Source organism: Oncorhynchus mykiss, chromosome 15 (genome assembly GCF_013265735.2).
Source record: "Oncorhynchus mykiss isolate Arlee chromosome 15, USDA_OmykA_1.1, whole genome shotgun sequence".
In the NCBI taxonomy this organism is placed as follows: Eukaryota; Metazoa; Chordata; class Actinopteri; order Salmoniformes; family Salmonidae; genus Oncorhynchus; species Oncorhynchus mykiss.
The window spans coordinates 36,087,842-36,107,282 of NC_048579.1; the positions used below are offsets into that span (position 1 = coordinate 36,087,842).

Below are 19,441 nucleotides of genomic sequence, written 5' to 3' on the forward strand. Positions count from 1 at the left end.
GGCCACACAGATACTCTGTAAAGTGGAACAGAAACTCTGTTGTAATTATGAAGACAAGACCGAGAGCTCGGGAAAACTTAAAAAAGGAGAGATCAAAAGCCTGTGTATTCCTGGCGAGCAGATCCAATCAGCCAGGAGGGCCTGGCCAGGAGAGGAGGATGAGAGGCAAGCGCTTCCCTTTTAAATTGATCCCACAGAGACCCTCCTCATGGTTCCCTAGGACTCACAGAGAGATAACTCTCCAAGCCCCACAGATCTGAGGAGGCACCGCACAGCTCACTGGAGAAAGAGGGAGGGATATAGAGAGAGACAGAGCGAGAGAGAGAGAAAGTTGAGGTAAGGATAGAAGTAACCTAACGTAGCAGGAGTAAGAGAAACGCCGGAGCAGGATGCCCCACATTGTGGTCATGACGAGAATGAGTAGTCTTAGTAATACGAGGCGCACATCCAAAAGTGGAAGTCGCATCACATGCTCTTTTCCTTTTCCCCTGAAAACAGAATGACTATCATTTTTTCCCGACCCCGCAAGGAGTGGGATAGAAGAGAAGAAAGCAGGGTGACGAGAGATGGAGACCAGAGAGCTCAGTCTCTGGGGCTGAACTACCCGGACAGCATCCAAGCCCTCCCTGGATATGATGCCAGCAGATAGAGAGCATGGAGTATCAACTATTAAATATAGCCAATGTTACATATCCTGATGATTTACTTTAGCAGCAGTGTCTTTTTATTCTGTCCGGTTCTGGCAGATTAAGCTTTGGCTCATTAAGGACTGGCCTGAGATCAGAATCTGGACCACATCAGACTGTTTAATCCCATAGGTGCAAGGAACTCCAAGGAACAACAGCATCGCTGCAGCCCAGAGACTCAACACATGGATTAAATGGTGTGTGTTTGCGTAGGCCTAATAATTTAATTTATTTCCCTCTCTCTCCCCCTCCCTCAGATGCAGGCCTGTTAGCCAGGTCAACAGCAGTTTGAGGGGGGAGTTCAAACAGGGAGAGGAAAAGGGAGTCCAACGGACCAACATTCTGGCAATACCTTCCAGGTTCACTGTATTTCAAAACGATCCCTCCCTACTGAACACCACCCTGGTTGCAGTACATAAGGTCATCACTAGGGGCAGGGGGGTGATAGGCCTAGTAGGGAAGACAGCACATGATTTTAAGATGTTCAGGTACCGATTCATAGCGGCCGCCAGTATTTAGCCGGACTATAATTGGCTCAAAGCACTCAGCTCAAGCTGTGATGGATAGCCGGCACGGGGCTTGAATAACTTAGCCTCATAAATAACCAGATCACTACTAATATCATTAAGGTACCCCCTGGTTGGCACACCCACTCCTAATCCCTCCACACAGCTTCAGCCTGCCTGTCGCTCCCCATAACAAAACGCTGTAAACTCACATTACTATTAACATCAATATTTTTAACATTTCATCCAGCTCACTCTCCAGACCGAAGCCATTTATTTAATTAGTTGAATAGAAAATTGGCAGGAGGCGCAGGATTGGGGTTACGTGACTGCATGGGTTTCTATTGCCACAGGTAACCTTTTTGAGAGATTTAACTCAGAGAATTGATTGCAAGAGCAAACTCATCATCCTGGCTATTTTTCAGTGTGAAAATGGGGAGAAAAAAAGAGAAAGAGACCTCTATTTTTATCAGCAGAGGAGAGGAGGAACCGGAGAGGGAGATTAGCTTGTCATTAGGATGAGGAGTGGAGGAGAGTAGAATCAATTTCTGGGGTTTAAAAAGCTGACAAACACAGTTCTCTCTCTCTCCCTCCGCCTCAAGCACGCATCTTCTTGACAGCCCCAAAGTACATGAGGGGAGGTGGATTTGCCAGGTATGGTGGTAAGTAAGGATGGATACAGTGCCTTCAGAAATATTCATACCCCTTGACTTATTCCACATTGTGTTATAGCCTGAATTCAAAATGGAATAAATATATATTTTTTGTCAGTAATCTACAAACAATACCCCACAATGTCAAAGTGAAAACATTTTGTTACTTTTTTGAAAATTAAATACACTGCTCAAAAAAATAAAGGGAACACTTAAACAACACAATGTAACTCCAAGTCAATCACACTTGTAAAATCAAACTGTCCACTTAGGAAGCAACACTGATTGACAATAAATTTCACATGCTGTTAAGCAAATGGAATAGACAACAGGTGGAAAGTATAGGCAATTAGCAAGACACCCCCAATAAAGGAGTGGTTCTGCAGGTGGGAACCACAGACCACTTCAGTTCCTATGCTTCCTGGCTGATGTTTTGGTCACTTTTGAATGCTGGCGGTGCTTTCACTCTAGTGGTAGCATGAGACGGAGTCTACAACCCACACAAGTGGCTCAGGTAGTGCAGCTCATCCAGGATGGCACATCAATGCGAGCGGTGACAAGAAGGTTTGCTGTGTCTGTCAGCGTAGTGTCCAGAGCATGGAGGCACTACCAGGAGACAGGCCAGTACATCAGGAGATGTGGAGGAGGCCGTAGGGGGGCAACAACCCAGCAGCAGGACCGCTACCTCCGCCTTTGTGCAAGGATGAGCAGGAGGAGCACTGCCAGAGCCCTGCAAAATGACCTCCAGCAGGCCACAAATGTGCATGTTTCTGCTCAAACGGTCAGAAACCGACTCCATGAGGGTGGTATGAGGGCCCGACGTCCACAGGTGGGGGTTGTGCTTACAGCCCAACACTGTGCAGGACGTTTGGCATTTGCCAGAGAACACCAAGATTGGCAAATTCGCCACTGGCGCCCTGTGCTCTTCACAGATGAAAGCAGGTTCACACTGAGCACATGTGACAGACGTGACAGAGTCTGGAGACGCCGTGGAGAATGTTCTGCTGCCTGCAACATCCTCCAGCGTGACCGGTTTGGCGGTGGGTCAGTCATGGTGTGGGGTGGCATTTCTTTGGGGGGCCACACAGCCCTCCATGTGCTCGCCAGAGGTAGCCTGACTACCATTAGGTACCGAGATGAGATCCTCAGACCCCTTGTGAGACCATATGCTGGTGCGGTTGGCCCTGGGTTCCTCCTAATGCAAGACAATGCTAGACCTCATGTGGCTGGAGTGTGTCAGCAGTTCCTGCAAGAGAAAGGCATTGATGCAATGGACTGGCCCGCCCGTTCCCCAGACCTGAATCCAATTGAGCACATCTGGGACATCATGTCTCGCTCCATCCACCAACATCTCCATCTGTTGCACCACAGACTGTCCAGGAGTTGGCGGATGCTTTAGTCCAGGTCTGGGAGGAGATCCCTCAGGAGACCATCCGCCACCTCATCAAGAGCATGCCCAGGCGTTGTAGCGAGCGTGCACATGGAGGCCACACACACACTACTGAGCCTCATTTTGACTTGTTTTAAGGACAACAACAGTTGGATCAGCCTGTAGTATGGTTTTCCACTTTAATTTTGAGTGTGACTCCAAATCCAAACCTCCATGGGTTGATAAATTTGATTTCCATTGATAATTTGTGTGATTTTGTTGTCAGCACATTCAACTATGTAAAGAAAAAAGTATTTAATAAGAATATTTCCTTCATTCAGATCTAGGATGTGTTATTTTAGTGTTCCCTTTATTTTTTTGAGCAGTGTATATAAAAAAAAAAAAACATTATTTACATAAGCATTCACAAGTTAATAAAGTACCTTCGGAAAGTATTCAGACCCCTTGAATTTTCCCACATTGTTAAGTTACAGCCTTCTTTAAAAATGTATAAAAAAACATCGTCACCCCCTCAATCTATAATACCCCATAATTACAAAGCAAAAACAGATTTTTAGAAACATATGCTAATTTAAAAAGGGAAAAAAACATTTAAATATTACATTTACATAAGTATTCAGACCCTTTACTCAGTACTTTGTTGAAGCACATTTGGCTGCAATTACAGCCTCGAGTCTTCTTGGGAATGATGCTTCAAGCTTGGACTGTATTTTGGGAGTTTCTCCCATTCTTCTCTGCAGATCCACTCAAGCAACGTCAGGTTGGATGGGGAGCGTCGCTGCACAGCTATTTTCAGGTCTCTCCAGAGATGTTCGATCGGGTTTAAGTCCTGGTTCTGGTTGGCCACTCAAGGACATTTAGAGACTTGTCCCGAAGCCACTGCTGCGTTGTCTTGGCTGTGTGCTTAGGGTTGTTGTCCTGTTGGAAGGTGAACCTTCGCCCCAGAATGAGGTTCTGAGCGTTCTGGAGTAGGTTTTCATCACGTCCTCCAGATGTGATGCTTGGCATTCAGGCCAAAGAGTTCAATCTTGGTTTCGTCAAACCAGAGAATCTTGTTTCTCATGGTCTGAGAGTTTTTATGTGCCTTTACTGAGGCATGGCTTCCGTCTGGTCACTATACCATAAACATGCCTGATTGGTGGAGTGCTGCAGAGATGGGGGAAACCTTCCAGGAGGATAACCATCTCCACAAAGGAAGTCTAGAGCTCTGTCAGAATGACCATTGGGTACTTGGTCACCTCCCTGACCAAGGCCCTTTCTCCACCGATTGCTCAGTTTGGTTGGGCAGACAGCTTCAGGAAGTCTTGGAGGTTCCAAACTTCTTCCATTTAGGAATGATGGAGGCCACTGCGTTTCTGGACCTTCAATACTGCAGAAATGTTTTAGTACCCTTCCCCAGATCAGTACCTCGACACAATCCTGTCTCGGAGCTCTACGGACAATTCCTTCAACCTCATGGCTTGGTTTTTGCTCTGACATGCACTGTCAACTATGGGACCTTCACATAGACAGGGGCTATTATAAATGGCACCAGAGGAGATAGCTTCCGTTTTACGGTGCCTCAACCAATTGTGAAATTGTGTTTTTTTGCGTTATTTTACTTATTTTGTACATAATGTTTCTTCCACCGTATCTTATGACCAAAAATAGCTTCTCGATATCAGTACAGTGATCACAATACTCACCTTGTACAGAAAAATGATTATTTCTTTAACGAGTCTGAGACAAAGGATTTACTTCAGACACCCGACAAGGCCCTCATCCCTGTCATTCACAGGAGAAGGAGACGGAGATATCTGGGACGTAGGTTAGGGTGCCTTGTAAGGATCTGACGGCGAGTGGGTAATACAATACACCTTTACCATCGGTCCTACTAGCCAATGTACAATCATTGGATAATAAAATAGACAAACTATGATCACATACATACTGCCAACCGGACATTAAACTGTAATATCTTACATTTCACCGAGTCGTGGCTAATCGAGGACATGAATAACATACAGCTGGTGGGTTTTACGCTGCATCGGCAGCATAGAACAGCCACCTCTGGTAAGACAAGAGGTGATGGTCTATGTATATTTGAAAACAACAGCCGGTGCACGAATTCTCACAGTAAGGAAGTTTCGAGATTTTGCTCGCCTGAGGTAGAATATCTCATGATAAGCTATAGACAAACTCTCTTGGTAAATAGTGTTATCTACAGTGCCTTGCGAAAGTATTCGGCCCCCTTGAACTTTGCGACCTTTTGCCACATTTCAGGCTTCAAACATAAAGATATAAAACTGTATTTTTTTGTGAAGAATCAACAACAAGTGGGACACAATCATGAAGTGGAACGACATTTATTGGATATTTCAAACTTTTTTAACAAATCAAAAACTGAACAATTGGGCGTGCAAAATTATTCAGCCCCTTTACTTTCAGTGCAGCAAACTCTCTCCAGAAGTTCAGTGAGGATCTCTGAATGATCCAATGTTGACCTAAATGACTAATAATGATAAATACAATTCCTGACATTTAATCCTAGTAAAAATTCCCTGTCGTAGGTCAGTTAGGATCATCACCTTTTATTTGAAGAATGTGAAATGTCAGAATAATAGTAGAGAGAATTATTTATTTCTTCATATTCCCAGTGGGTCAGAAGTTTACATACACTCAATTAGTATTCGGTAGCATTGCCTTTAAAATTGTTGAACTTGGGTCAAACGTTTTGTGCAGCCTTCGACAAGCTTCCCACAGTAAGTTGGGTGAATTTTGGCCTATTACTCCTCACAGAGCCGGTGTAACTGAGTCCGGTTTGTAGGCCTCATTGCTCGCACATGCTTTCAGTTTTCTATAGGATTGAAGTCAGGGCTTTGTGATGGCCACTCCAATATCTTGACTTTGTTGTCCTTAAGCCATTTTGCCACAACTTTGAAAGTATGCTTGGGGTCATTGTCTATTTGGAAGACCCATTTGCGACCAAGCTTAAACTTCCTAACTTATATTTTGATATGTTGCTTCAATATATCCACATCATTATCCTTCTCATGATGCCATCTATTTTGTGAAGTGCACCAGTCCCTCCTGCAGCCAAGCACCCCCACAACATAATGCTGCCACCCCAGTGCTTCACGGTTTTGATGGTGTCCTTCGGCTTGCAAGCCTCCCCCTTCTTCCTCCAAACATACAATGGTCATTATGGCCAAACAGTTCTATTTTTGTTTCATCAGACCAGAGGACATTTCCCCAAAAGGTACAATCTTTGTCCCCATGTGCAGTTGCAAACCGTAGTCTGGCTTTTTTATGGTGGTTTTGGAGCAGTGGCTTCTTCCTTGCTGAGCGGCCTTTCAGGTTATGTCAATGTAGGACTCGTTTTACTGTGGATATAGATACTTTTGTACCGGTTTCCTCAAGGCATCTTCACAAATGTCCTTTGATGTTGTTCTGGGATTGATTTGTACCAAAGTACATTCATCTCTAGGAGACAGAACACGTCTCCTTCCTGAGCGGTATGACGGCTGCGTGGTCCCATGGTGTTTATACTTGCGTACTATTGTTTGTACAGATGAACGTGGTACCTTCAGGCGTTTGGAAATTGCTCCCAAGAATGAACCAGACTTGGAGGTCTACAATCTTTTTTCTGAGGTCTTAGCTGATTTTCTATTGATTTTCCCATGAAGTCAAGCAAAGAGGCACTGTGTTTGAAGGTAGGCCTTGAAATACATCCACAGGTATACCTCTAATTGACTCAAATGATGCCAATCAGAAGCTTCTAAAGCCATGACATAATTTTCTGGAATTTTCCAAGCTGTTTAACCTCTCTTGGGGTTGTGGGACGCTACCGTCCCACCTGGCCAACATCCAGTAAAATTGCAGAGCGCCAAATTCAAAAACAGAAATACATAATACACATCTATCATTACATCTATCATTACAAACAGTAACCATCCAAGTAGAGGAGTAACAAAAGTCAGAAATAGCGATAAAATGTATCACTTACCTTTGATGATCTTCATATGGTTGCACTCCCAAGACTCCATGTTACACATTAAATGTTTGTTTTGTTCGATAAAGTCCCTCTTTATATTCAAAAACCTTCATTTTGTTGGTGCGTTTTGTCCAGTAATCCATTGGAACAAAGCGCGGTCACAGCAGGCAGGCAAAAAAATCTAAAAAGTACCATAAAAGTTTGTAGAAACATGTCAAACGATGTTTATAATCAATCCTCAGGTTGTTTTTGTCATAAATAACCGATCATATTTCAACCGGACAATAGCTTCGTCAATAGAAAAGGAAAAACAAGAAAGGCACGGTTCCGGTCACGCGCAGGACTCATGTCTGGAAATGTCCACTGTCCTCTCATTGAAAGTGGTGTTTCTCCCTCATTTTACAGAGTAAAAGCCTGAAACAATGCCTAAAGACTTGCCTTTACTTTCTGAAGGTGCTGTATGTATGACATTGTAGGCTATTGTATATAGGGCAAGATCAGGAAAAACTGCAGGCCCTACACATACAGGACATTTCAATAACTAATTGATGGCACCAAAAACTATTCCTACCTTTTCCACCAACCTGGCACAGGCAGGTATCCAATGTGATGGAAATGCCCTTGGAAAGGCCTGGGAGGCCACAGATTTACCAGAGTTCCCGTGAGAGAACAACCAGGAAGGAAAGCCTCTTTCCTGGTGTTTTATAAGGCTCGAGGCAAGGCCCCCTCTCGGAATTATCCCTCTCCGCTCTTCCTATGTACCATCTCCCACCGCAACCCCTGACGATCATGTGTCTGCGGCTTCACTGAGGGCGAGAGTGGGGACAGGAACCACACAGGAAACGCTGCTGTAACACAACACACATAGGGGGATGGGTAAAAAGAAAAAACCTGGAGCGGTAAGCAAACTTTGCCACCAGAACCAGCACACCACCACATTGTAGGCCTATATTGGCAACCAGATAGCGAGGGATGGGCAAGCCCATACTGCCAGGTCTGGTCTGCCATCAGTCCTAATGGAGCCCACATGGGAGCTGCTTCCGTTGTCATAGCTGTGCTAAAGTTGTGTGGGTTAGTGCTGCTGTTAGTACAGTTTCAGTGTGTTTCACTGGACTGTTGAAGTATACCTATAGTCTGTGGCTATGCATGGCTATGGCTTACATATCACAATCAAGATCACAATCAGCTGATTTAGATCTCATAGAAAAGCGTTGTTCTCAAGACAGCAACTTTGGGACTTATGCAAAGTAGGAGTGTTGCAGCCAGACTCAGATCCAAGATGGTAGATAAAAAGTCTAAAGAATTCCCTCATTTGCCAGTCTTATATGTAGAGCTCTGAGATCACGGTCAATGTTGGGATCTTAACATCAGGGTTAGGAGTGTTCTGGCCTCTGCAGTCATTTGTGAGCTGCTCCTGTAGCCTGTAAATGATTAGGCCAAGGAAGGCAATTAGCTGGAGCATCACTAGGCTAAATATAGACAGGCTTCCTTGGCAGGTCTGCTCCTGGGTCCTGGGTGAGGTCCATGGTCTATGCCGAGAAGCCCCTCCTGTTGTTATTCCAATCTGGGCTTGATTTATTTGAAAAGACAACGTGAACACAGCCCAAACATGTCCGTCGGTCCGTCTATCAGGTGTCCCGAGAGAAATGGAATGGCGTGGGAAAAAAATGTGGTGGGAGAAAATAAGAAAGAAAGAACGTGGGAATGTTCCTGCAGATATGTTTGGATGCAGGAAGAAATGTTTGGCAAACAGTCTCCAATTACAGAGGAGGAATCTATGAGGCTTGCAAATGATCAAGGACGATCTGATCTTTATTCAAATTGGAGCCTGTGGTGTAGCTGATGCATTGAAATTAAGAATAGCCATACCCGATGCTCATACATTTAAGTACATTTTCTATTCAAGGACATGGTTCTGCTATGTCAAAAGAACCTCTCAGCTAGGCTAATTAAACTAGTCAATTGATTTCAAATCACTTTTTGACCACATATATACAGATGAAGACGAAAGTTTACATAGGTTGGAGTCATTAAGACTCATTTTTCAACCACTCCACACATTTCTTGTTAACAAACTACAGTTTTGGCAAGTCGGTGAGGACATCTACTTTGTGCATGAAACAAGAAATGTTTCCAACAATAGTTTACAGACAGATTATTTCACTGTATGACAATTCCAGTGGGTCAGAAGTTCACATACACTAAGTTGACTGTGCATTTACACAGCTTGGAAAATTCCAGAAAATGATGTCATGGCTTTAGAAGCTTCTGATAGGCTAATTGACATTATTTGAGTCAATTGGAGGTGTACCTGTGGATGTATTTCAAGGTCTACCTTCAAACTCAGTGCCCCTTTGCTTGACATCATGGGAAAATCAAAAGAAAATCAGCCAAGACCTCAGAAAAAACTTATAGACCTCCACAAGTCCACGATTTCCAAACGCCTGAAGGTACCACACCCATCTGTACAAACAATAGTACACAAGTATAAACACCATGGGACCACGCAGCAGTCCTACCGCTCAGGAAGGAGACGCATTCTGTCTTCTAGTGATGAACGTACTTTGGTAGGAAAAGTGCAAATCAATCCCAGAACAAAAGCAAAGGACCTTGTGAAGATGCTGGAGGAAACAGGTACAAAAGTATCTATATCCACAGTAAAACGAGTCCCTATATCGACATAACCTGAAAGGCCGCTCAGCAAGGAAGAAGCCACTGCTCAAAAACCACCAGAAAAAAGCCAGACTACGGTTTGCAACTGCACATGGGGACAAAAAAACTTACTTTTTGGAGAAATGTCCTCAGGTCTGATGAAACAAAAATAGAACTGTTTGGCCATAATGACCATCGTTATGTTTGGAGGAAAAGGGGGAGGCTTGCAAGCCGAATAACACCATTCCTGTGAACTGTGAAGCACAGGGGTGGCAGCATCATGTTGAGGGGTTGCTTTGCTGCAGGAGGGACTGGTGCACTTCACAAAATAGATGGCATCATGAGGTAGGAAAATGATACGGATATATTGAAGCAGCATCTCAAGACATCAGTCAGGAAGTTAAAGCTTGGTTGCAAATGGGTCTTCCAAATGGACAATGACCAGAAGCATACCTCCAAAGTTATGGCAAAATGGCCTAAGGACAACAAAGTCAAGGTATTGGAGTGGCCTTCACAAAGCCCCGACCTCAATCCTATAGAAAATTTGTGGGCAGAACTGAAAAAGCGTGTGCGAGTAAGGAGGCCCACAAACCTGACTCAGTTACACCAGCTCTGTCAGGAGCAATGGGCCAAAATTCACCCAACTTATTGTGGAAAGCTTGTGGAAGGCTACCTGAAATGTTTGACCCAAGTTCAACTATTTAAAGGCAATGCTACCAAATACTAATTGAGTGTATGTAAACTTCTGACCCACTGGGAATGTGATGAAAGAAATAAAAGCTGAAATAAATCACTCTACTATTATTCTGACATTTCACATTCTTAAAATAAAGTGGTGATCCTAACTGACATAAGACAGGGAATTTTTACTAGGATTAAATGTCAGGAACTGTGAAAAAAGTATTTGGCTAAGATGTATGTAAACTTCTGACTAACTATATTTGCTCATGGTAGAAATGGTCAGAAAGTGCCAAATCATTCAGGAGATAGAGGTGCTCAAAGTTGACTCATTTTGCATACCCCACCATATCCGTGTCTTCATTACTGGAAACGATTAACGGTTGAGTTTGATATCATTTTAAAAGCTTACAAACAGGTTTGTCAAAGTACAGTATTTTATCATTTCTTGAAAAAAATGTTTTGAATAAAAAACATTTTTTCTTAACATCAATTACTTTAAGGGCATTTCTAAAATTATCACATTCATATTCATCATCTCCAGCACCACACCAACATCAACATACAGTGCATTCGCAAAATATTCAGACCCTTTGACGTTTTACACACTTTGTTACGTTACAGCCTTATCCGCAAATTGATTACACACAATAACAAAAAAAGTTTTCACATTTTTGCAAATGTATTGAAAATAAAAAACAGAAATACCTTATTTACATAAGTATTCAGACCCTCTGCCATGAGACTCTAAATTGAGCTCAGGTGATTCCCGTTTCCATTGATCATCCTTGAGATGTTTTCCACAACTTGATTCCACCTGTGGTAAATTCAATTGATTGGACATGATTTGCAAAAGGCACACACCTGTCTATATAAAAAGGGTACCACAGTTGACAGTGCATGTCAGAGCAAAAACCAAGCCAAGAGGTTTTTAATACTACAATTCTAAATCTAATAGCTAAATGATTCTTAAAACAATTTCATATGTCAGCTTAGAACCACCCCTCCCCCACCCTACGGCTTAAGCGTTTAAGAATTTTGACGTGTAAAAAATTGTATATACATTTTCGCATCTGAGATGTTTGTTGTGCCCGCCATCGGCTTAGACACAGCACACTCTTGAATACAGGTTGGGTGTAATTTCAATAATAGGTCCATTCTATGAATTCTATTGATCTCTCTTCAAACCACTAATTTAACTGGCACACCATTGACATTTTAAGGGTGTGGTCAACGACCCCAATGCAACACATTATTCATTTTGACAGCTCTAGGCTGAGTCAATGAGTGGCATCAGTCATTGGGTTTATCTACCTTACCAACCCTAGAAGTTCTTAAACCAGCTCAGTGCAATGCGTAGGTTCAGACACAGTGTAGGCTACTAGTGAGGTTCAGCATTAATTGTTTCCAGTCAAATCAAGGCTTGCATACCTACAGTATGGTTTTATTATAGACCTAAGCCAATTCAACAAAACATGGTTTGGGAAACATGCTTTCCCATGGCGTGGTTCTAAGAAATTCATGCAAAAAAAAAGAGAATGCTTTTGCATCACTCCCACAGGGGAAAAAAGAAAAACTGAAGAGATTTTATCCTTAAAAAACAGGAGGTTCGCCCACTCGTTCACCTGGGACAACTCTTGGCCGGTGCAGGCTAGCTAGAAGGTTATAAGAGCCTGGGAATGTTGAACATCAAGAAGGGAATCAGAACATAGCAAGAGCACTGGGAATAAGGCAGGAAACATGGACATTAACCCTTTCCTGCCTGCCAGAGGAACGAAAGGAAAACCAGGAGGAAAAATATTTTCAATTTGACTTATTTCTAATCCACACTAATGTGAGCGAAAGGCTGTCTGCATTTAAAAAAGAAAATAGGATATAGTTAGACTTATACATTAAAAGAGGCGTTTAAACAACATTTGCCGTTTCTAGCCTAATATATGAAATTCCCTATTGGTTTGGTCTCCATACACATCAAATGTGTTTTTTGCCAAGGGAAAATGTTCTGGCACTTTACCGATGCACAAACAAATTAAGGCATATTAGGAAACAGAGGTTTCCTTGATAACACAGGCAGAGAACACTCATCACCAGTATGTCCTACTCTGACTAGCTCTATGCTATGGAAGTCATGTGACTGTGCTTACTGTAACACAGGGGGAGCTTACAGTATGAAACAGACAAGTAAACCAAAACAGATTCAAATATAGAAACTGGAGGCCAGCTGGTCACCATGAAGAATGCTCCAGTCTAAATCATTTCAACAGGCTTGAAAATAAAGATGAATGAACTAGAGCAGTGATGGGCAACTGGCCCGCAGCCCCCTTTTTGTACACCCGCAGATCAATTCATTTTTTTTTAAAACTCAGTCAGGGTCTCAACTGTTGAGAGTTAGAATAGTAGAATACTAGGGATGTGCATCTTCCCCTTTCAAGATGATTCGATACGTAACTAGACTGAACAAAAATATAAACTCAACATGTAAAGTGTTGGTTCCATGTTTCATGAGCTAAATATAAACATTCCAGAAATGTTCCATATGCACAAAAAGCTTATTTCTCTGAAATTGTGTGCGCAAATTTGTTTACATCCCTGTTAGTGAGCATTTCACATTTGCCAAGATAATCCATCCACCTGGCAGGTGTTGCATATCAAGCAGCTGATTAAACAACATGATCATTACACAGGTGCATCTTGTGCTGGGGACAATAAAAAGGCCAATAAAATGTGCAGTTGTGTCACACAACATAATGACACAGCTGTCTAAAGTTGAGGGAGCATGCAAACAGCAGGAATGTCCACCAGAGCTGTTGCAGGAGGAATTTAATGTTAATTTCTCTACCATAAGCCCCCTCCGTCATTTTAGAGAATTTGGCAGTATGTCCAACAGTCCTCACAACCGCAGACCATGTGTATGGCGTTGTGTGGGCGAGGGATTTGCGGATGTCAATGTTGTGAACATAGTGCCCGATGGAGGGGTTATGTTATGGGCAGGCATAAACTATAGACAAAGAACACAATTACATTTTATCGATGGCAATTTGAATCCACAGAGACACCATGATGACATCCTGAGGCCCAGTCGGCGGCGGATGAATGGCACATCACCTCAATGTTCAGCATGATAACGCACGGCACAATGTACAAGGATCTGTACACAATTCCTGGAAGCTGAACATGTCCCAGTTCTTCCAAGGCCTGAATACTCAGACATGTCATCCATTGAGCATGTTTGGGATGCTCTGGATCGACGTGTACGACAGTGTTCCAGTTCTGCCCATATCCAGCAACTTCACATGGCCATTGAAGAAGGGTGGCCTAACATTCCACAGACCACAATCAACAGCCTGAGCAACTCTATGCGAAGGAGATGTGTTGCGCTGCATGAGGCAAATGGTGGTCACACCAGACACTGACTGGTATTCTGATCCAGGCCCCTACTTTTTTTTAAGGTATCTGTGACCAACAGATTAATAGTCATGTGAAAAGCATAGATTAGGGCTTAATGAATTCATTTCAATTGACTGATTTCCTTAGAGTTCATATAACTCGTGTTGTGTTTATATTTTTGTTCAGTGTAGATACATGGGCTCGAATACGATACAAGAACAATACGCTTTAGTTTGAAACGATTCGGTTTGATTAGAGAAAGAATTAATGTGAAAAATTAACATTAACATTTGTTGCACAAACACATTAATTTTCCATTCTAAATTTAAATCTGCTGGGCCTCTGTGCTACATTTGTCTGAGCTGACTGTAGGTGTGCACATTTGTGTAAATTATGTATTTACTGTGTGTGTGTGTGTGTGTGTGTGTGTGTGTGTGTGTGTGTGTGTGTGTGTGTGTGTGTGTGCTGCAGTAACATAACGCGCACGCGTGTATAAAATATGTACAGTGCATTTGGAATTAGGGGTGAAACGGTACATGTATTCGTATTGAACCATTCGGTATAGGGTCCACGGTGCACGGTTCGGTACGCACTGCGAAACGAACAATACATGAATCATATATTATAGCTAGGAAAATATCTATATATTTAACTGTAAAAAAATATGATTGCATAAACTAAGGCGTATAAATTCACATGGGAAAAATATCCACATAGTAATAAAGTTGTCTTTAAAAAAAATATATAACAATAATAAAGTGTTTAGTCTCGTAGCTGTATGCAGCTCCGCTCATTAGTTATTTCACTCCAGCGAGAACAGAGCTGAGAGACCGTCGTAGCAGAAATGAGCTTATGAAGGAATTAGCTGTTAGCTAAATGCAAAGGAGCAACATGGCAAGCATTGGCGAGCCAGAACTAGAAGAAGCCCCAGTATCATTCAGGTCTGGCAAAATGACTACTCATTTGCGCCGACATCAACCCAAAGTGCCAATGGGTGGGACTAGGCGAAAAAATTAAACGGGAACCACTTCTCCCCATAGCCTTCAGGCAACAATATGCGGCTGAAATCAACACAGATACAGTGCCTTGCGAAAGTATTCGGCCCCCTTGAACTTTGCGACCTTTTGCCACATTTCAGGCTTCAAACATAAAGATATAAAACTGTATTTTTTTGTGAAGAATCAACAACAAGTGGGACACAATCATGAAGTGGAACGACATTTATTGGATATTTCAAACTTTTTTAACAAATCAAAAACTGAAAAATTGGGCGTGCAAAATTATTCAGCCCCCTTAAGTTAATACTTTGTAGCGCCACCTTTTGCTGCGATTACAGCTGTAAATCGCTTGGGGTATGTCTCTATCAGTTTTGCACATCGAGAGACTGAATTTCTTTCCCATTCCTCCTTGCAAAACAGCTCGAGCTAAGTGAGGTTGGATGGAGAGCATTTGTGAACAGCAGTTTTCAGTTCTTTCCACAGATTCTCGATTGGATTCAGGTCTGGACTTTGACTTGGCCATTCTAACACCTGGACATGTTTATTTTTGAACCATTCCATTGTAGATTTTGCTTTATGTTTTGGATCATTGTCTTGTTGGAAGACAAATCTCCGTCCCAGTCTCAGGTCTTTTGCAGACTCCATCAGGTTTTCTTCCAGAATGGTCCTGTATTTGGCTCCTTCCATCTTCCCATCAATTTTAACCATCTTCCCTGTCCCTGCTGAAGAAAAGCAGGCCCAAACCATGATGCTGCCACCACCATGTTTGACAGTGGGGATGGTGTGTTCAGCTGTGTTGCTTTTACGCCAAACATAACATTTTGCATTGTTGCCAAAAAGTTCAATTTTGGTTTCATCTGACCAGAGCACCTTCTTCCACATGTTTGGTGTATCTCCCAGGTGGCTTGTGGCAAACTTTAAACAACACTTTTTATGGATATCTTTAAGAAATGGCTTTCTTCTTGCCACTCTTCCATAAAGGCCAGATTTGTGCAATGTACGACTGATTGTTGTCCTATGGACAGAGTCTCCCACCTCAGCTGTAGATCTCTGCAGTTCATCCAGAGTGATCATGGGCCTCTTGGCTGCATCTCTGATCAGTCTTCTCCTTGTATGAGCTGAAAGTTTAGAGGGACGGCCAGGTCTTGGTAGATTTGCAGTGGTCTGATACTCCTTCCATTTCAATATTATCGCTTGCACAGTGCTCCTTGGGATGTTTAAAGCTTGGGAAATCTTTTTGTATCCAAATCCGGCTTTAAACTTCTTCACAACAGTATCTCGGACCTGCCTGGTGTGTTCCTTGTTCTTCATGATGCTCTCTGCGCTTTTAACGGACCTCTGAGACTATCACAGTGCAGGTGCATTTATACGGAGACTTGATTACACACAGGTGGATTGTATTTATCATCATTAGTCATTTAGGTCAACAGAGGATCATTCAGAGATCCTCACTGAACTTCTGGAGAGAGTTTGCTGCACTGAAAGTAAAGGGGCTGAATAATTTTGCACGCCCAATTTTTCAGTTTTTGATTTGTTAAAAAAGTTTGAAATATCCAATAAATGTCGTACCACTTCATGATTGTGTCCCACTTGTTGTTGATTCTTCACAAAAAATACAGTTTTATATCTTTATGTTTGAAGCCTGAAATGTGGCAAAAGGTCGCAAAGTTCAAGGGGGCCGAATACTTTCGCAAGGCACTGTATATCAAAATGCATAGTGGCAGATATGAGGCCCTTCTCTGTGGTAGAGAATGCGGGTTTTCAGAAAAATGTTTAAAGTGCTTCACTATTCCTTCATTTTGCCCAAACATACATTTTAAAAAAAAATAACTTGAGAGCGAGTTGTCAGAGACGCGGTCTATTGCTCTAACAGACAGTTGGCCGTCTAGAGCTACTGAGAGCTACCTTACTGTAACGGTTAATTTAATTACAGCAGAGTGGGAGATAAAAACCATGTCCTTCAAACACGTCCTCGAGAGTAGCGACACAAGTGTAAAGTTGGGGGAAGAGCTAAGGGAAGTAGTTGCAGTGTGGAAGTTGGAGAGGGATAATGTAACAATTCCTGTGACCACTGACAATGCTAGAAATATTTTAAATGCAGTTGCACTACCTGGATTGGGGCCACAGATAGGATGCTTTGCTCACGTTAATAATCTAGTATCTCAAAAAGCAATGTCAGTGAATCCAATCTCTCGCCTCCTAGCAAAGATCAGGAAGTTGGTATCCTTTCACAAAAGCACAACTGCTGCACATGTTTTCAAGACAAAACAGGAGATGCTGGAGCTGCCAAACCACAAACTAATCCAACATGTCCCTGCTAGATAGAATTCAAGCCATGACATTGTTGAGAGATACCTTGAGCAGAAAGTTGCAGTGTTTTCTACACTGACTGAACAAGATGTAAGGAAAAATGTCAAAGATTGTGACTTTGTCTGAAAATGACACAAGACGAGCAGAGGAACAACACTGATATGCACTGAGAGCATTCCATTAGTTTTCATGCTCCTGCCTATGAAAACAATGGTCCTGAAATCAATGGTGGCATCTGAAGATGAACGTGCAATAAGGGATGTCAAGACTGCTATCAGAGTTAACCTGGGGCCTAGATATGCTGACCCTGGTGTCCAAGACTTCTTACACAAGAGCACCGCTTTAGACCCCCGGTTCAAGTCCCTGCTGCACCTGGATGCTGCTGCTCGTCTGAGAGTCTACGATGAACTCACAGCAGAGATTGTGACCAATATACAACAGGTATTGTATTCATTTTGTTAATGTGACATTTATTATTTTATTAATTTGTGATTTAACAATTATAAAGTAATAATTGTAATTGTCACAATAGTGTGAAATATTTCGAACAACAAATCATATTTTTAAAGCCACTTCAGAGATGGTAGTTTTAATCTAATTTAATTCTGCAGGGTCAAGACATGGATACCACAGGAGCCAACATGTCTGCCTTGGCTGAGCTTTTTGGAGAGTTGTTCATGACCCAGGAGCAGGGAACCAAGTCAAAGGTCAAGGTCATAGAGGAGGAGGTGACCGCATACAGGGAAGTGGACTGTATTCCCCTGGATGCTGATCCACTTACATGGTGGAAGACAAATTAATATACCCTCATGTTGCCATGTTAGCAAGGCACTACCTGGCTGTGCCTGGGACCTATGTCCCTATCGAGATGGTATTTCACCACAGCGGCTGATACTGAGATATATATATATATATATATATATTTTTTTTTTTTTTTTTTTTCAAGTAACCAGTCTCAAGGGGTCCCATTTTGTTTAAGGCGCCGCTATGTGACTACATTTTTCAATATGCTGCTGGACTATGCACTCTTTTGTTGATGTTTTTTAAATGACTATTTCATTGTTTTACGTGATAAGGCAGGCACTGCTGTTTTGTGTATGTATCCCTATGCTGCTAAAAACGAAGCCACCCAATGTTTTTTATTGTTAAACATGGAAAATAGAAAATACTCCTCTCTCCAGATTGACTTTAGATGTAGTATAACCACAGAACAATGAGACATATTTTACCGGATGTATAAATGTGAAGCATCCGGGTTGGCGTTTCCACTCACTACCAAATACTAGCTAGTCGGCAGTGGGAGAAGATGGCCGACATTCTGTTAATTTAAATTTACTCATCGATGAAACATTTGATCTCAGTACAGTTTTCTGTTCCCAAAACTACAATTGTTTTTACGGACAGTATTTTAGGCTTTACCCTTTGCCAAAGTTTTAAAAATGTGAGTTGTTTAGAAGGCGTGCAAAAGCGAATTGAGTTATTGCACACTTCACAGAGTAGGCATTCCCCAACGGAAATATGCAAATGTTAGCTAGAACTCGCCAATAGGATCTCATTAGCATGTGCTTGGGCTCTGCCCACCTCCTTGCTTATTCTGCCCACTATGGCTACTTTTCGCATTTGAAACAACAGGGGCTGGTCTATCTTGGTTTAGTTTTACAAATCTTTGGTATAACTTTAGCTAGCTTGCTAAAATTGAGGTGAAAGCACAGAATTGTAGCTAGCTAACACTAGCATTGCGAACTTTGCTAGCTAATGGCAACATTACCATCTCTCTAAAGTAAACTTGATAACATCATAATTGTTTTCTACTAATTTGCCTACTTTAGCAATGCCATTGTATTTCCAAGCCACTATTAGTGTAATTTAGATGAAACAGTCATTAGCATCTGTTCAGAAAGACTGAGCATTCGTCATCAGGTGGGGATCAATATGGCTGCCGTGTCTATAGAACGTTGATGACAATTCCAAAAACACGACCAAGTGATGTAGGTGCAACGCATGAATAGAGCCCTGGGCAAAAGTAGTGCACTATAGGGGTACGGCTGGCACAATTACAATATAATTGTGTAAACGATGATTATGGATGAAGACCGTCATGAAAATAAAATAACCATCATAACCAGGTTGTTTGTTTGTTTGGAACAAACAGATGACTGAAGATGGGACAGCTGGGCATTTGTATGGTTGATTCAATGGTAACTTTGT

General features: G+C 42.3%; 1 protein-coding gene across 6 annotated transcripts in view; it reads right to left on the reverse strand.

Annotated features, from left to right (window-relative positions):
* LOC110490023 (zinc finger protein 438) overlaps window positions 1-19,441 on the reverse strand; it is a 103,550-nt gene that overhangs the window by 49,064 nt on the left and 35,045 nt on the right. Inside the window, exon 1 of one of the 6 annotated variants that reach the window (XM_036944307.1) lies at window positions 7,780-8,056. The exons of the other annotated variants lie outside the window; for them this stretch is intronic. The gene's annotated coding sequence lies outside the window, so the exon portion shown is untranslated. Of the gene's footprint in view, window positions 1-7,779; window positions 8,057-19,441 lie in introns of those variants that run through there. 6 annotated transcript variants of the gene reach the window in all.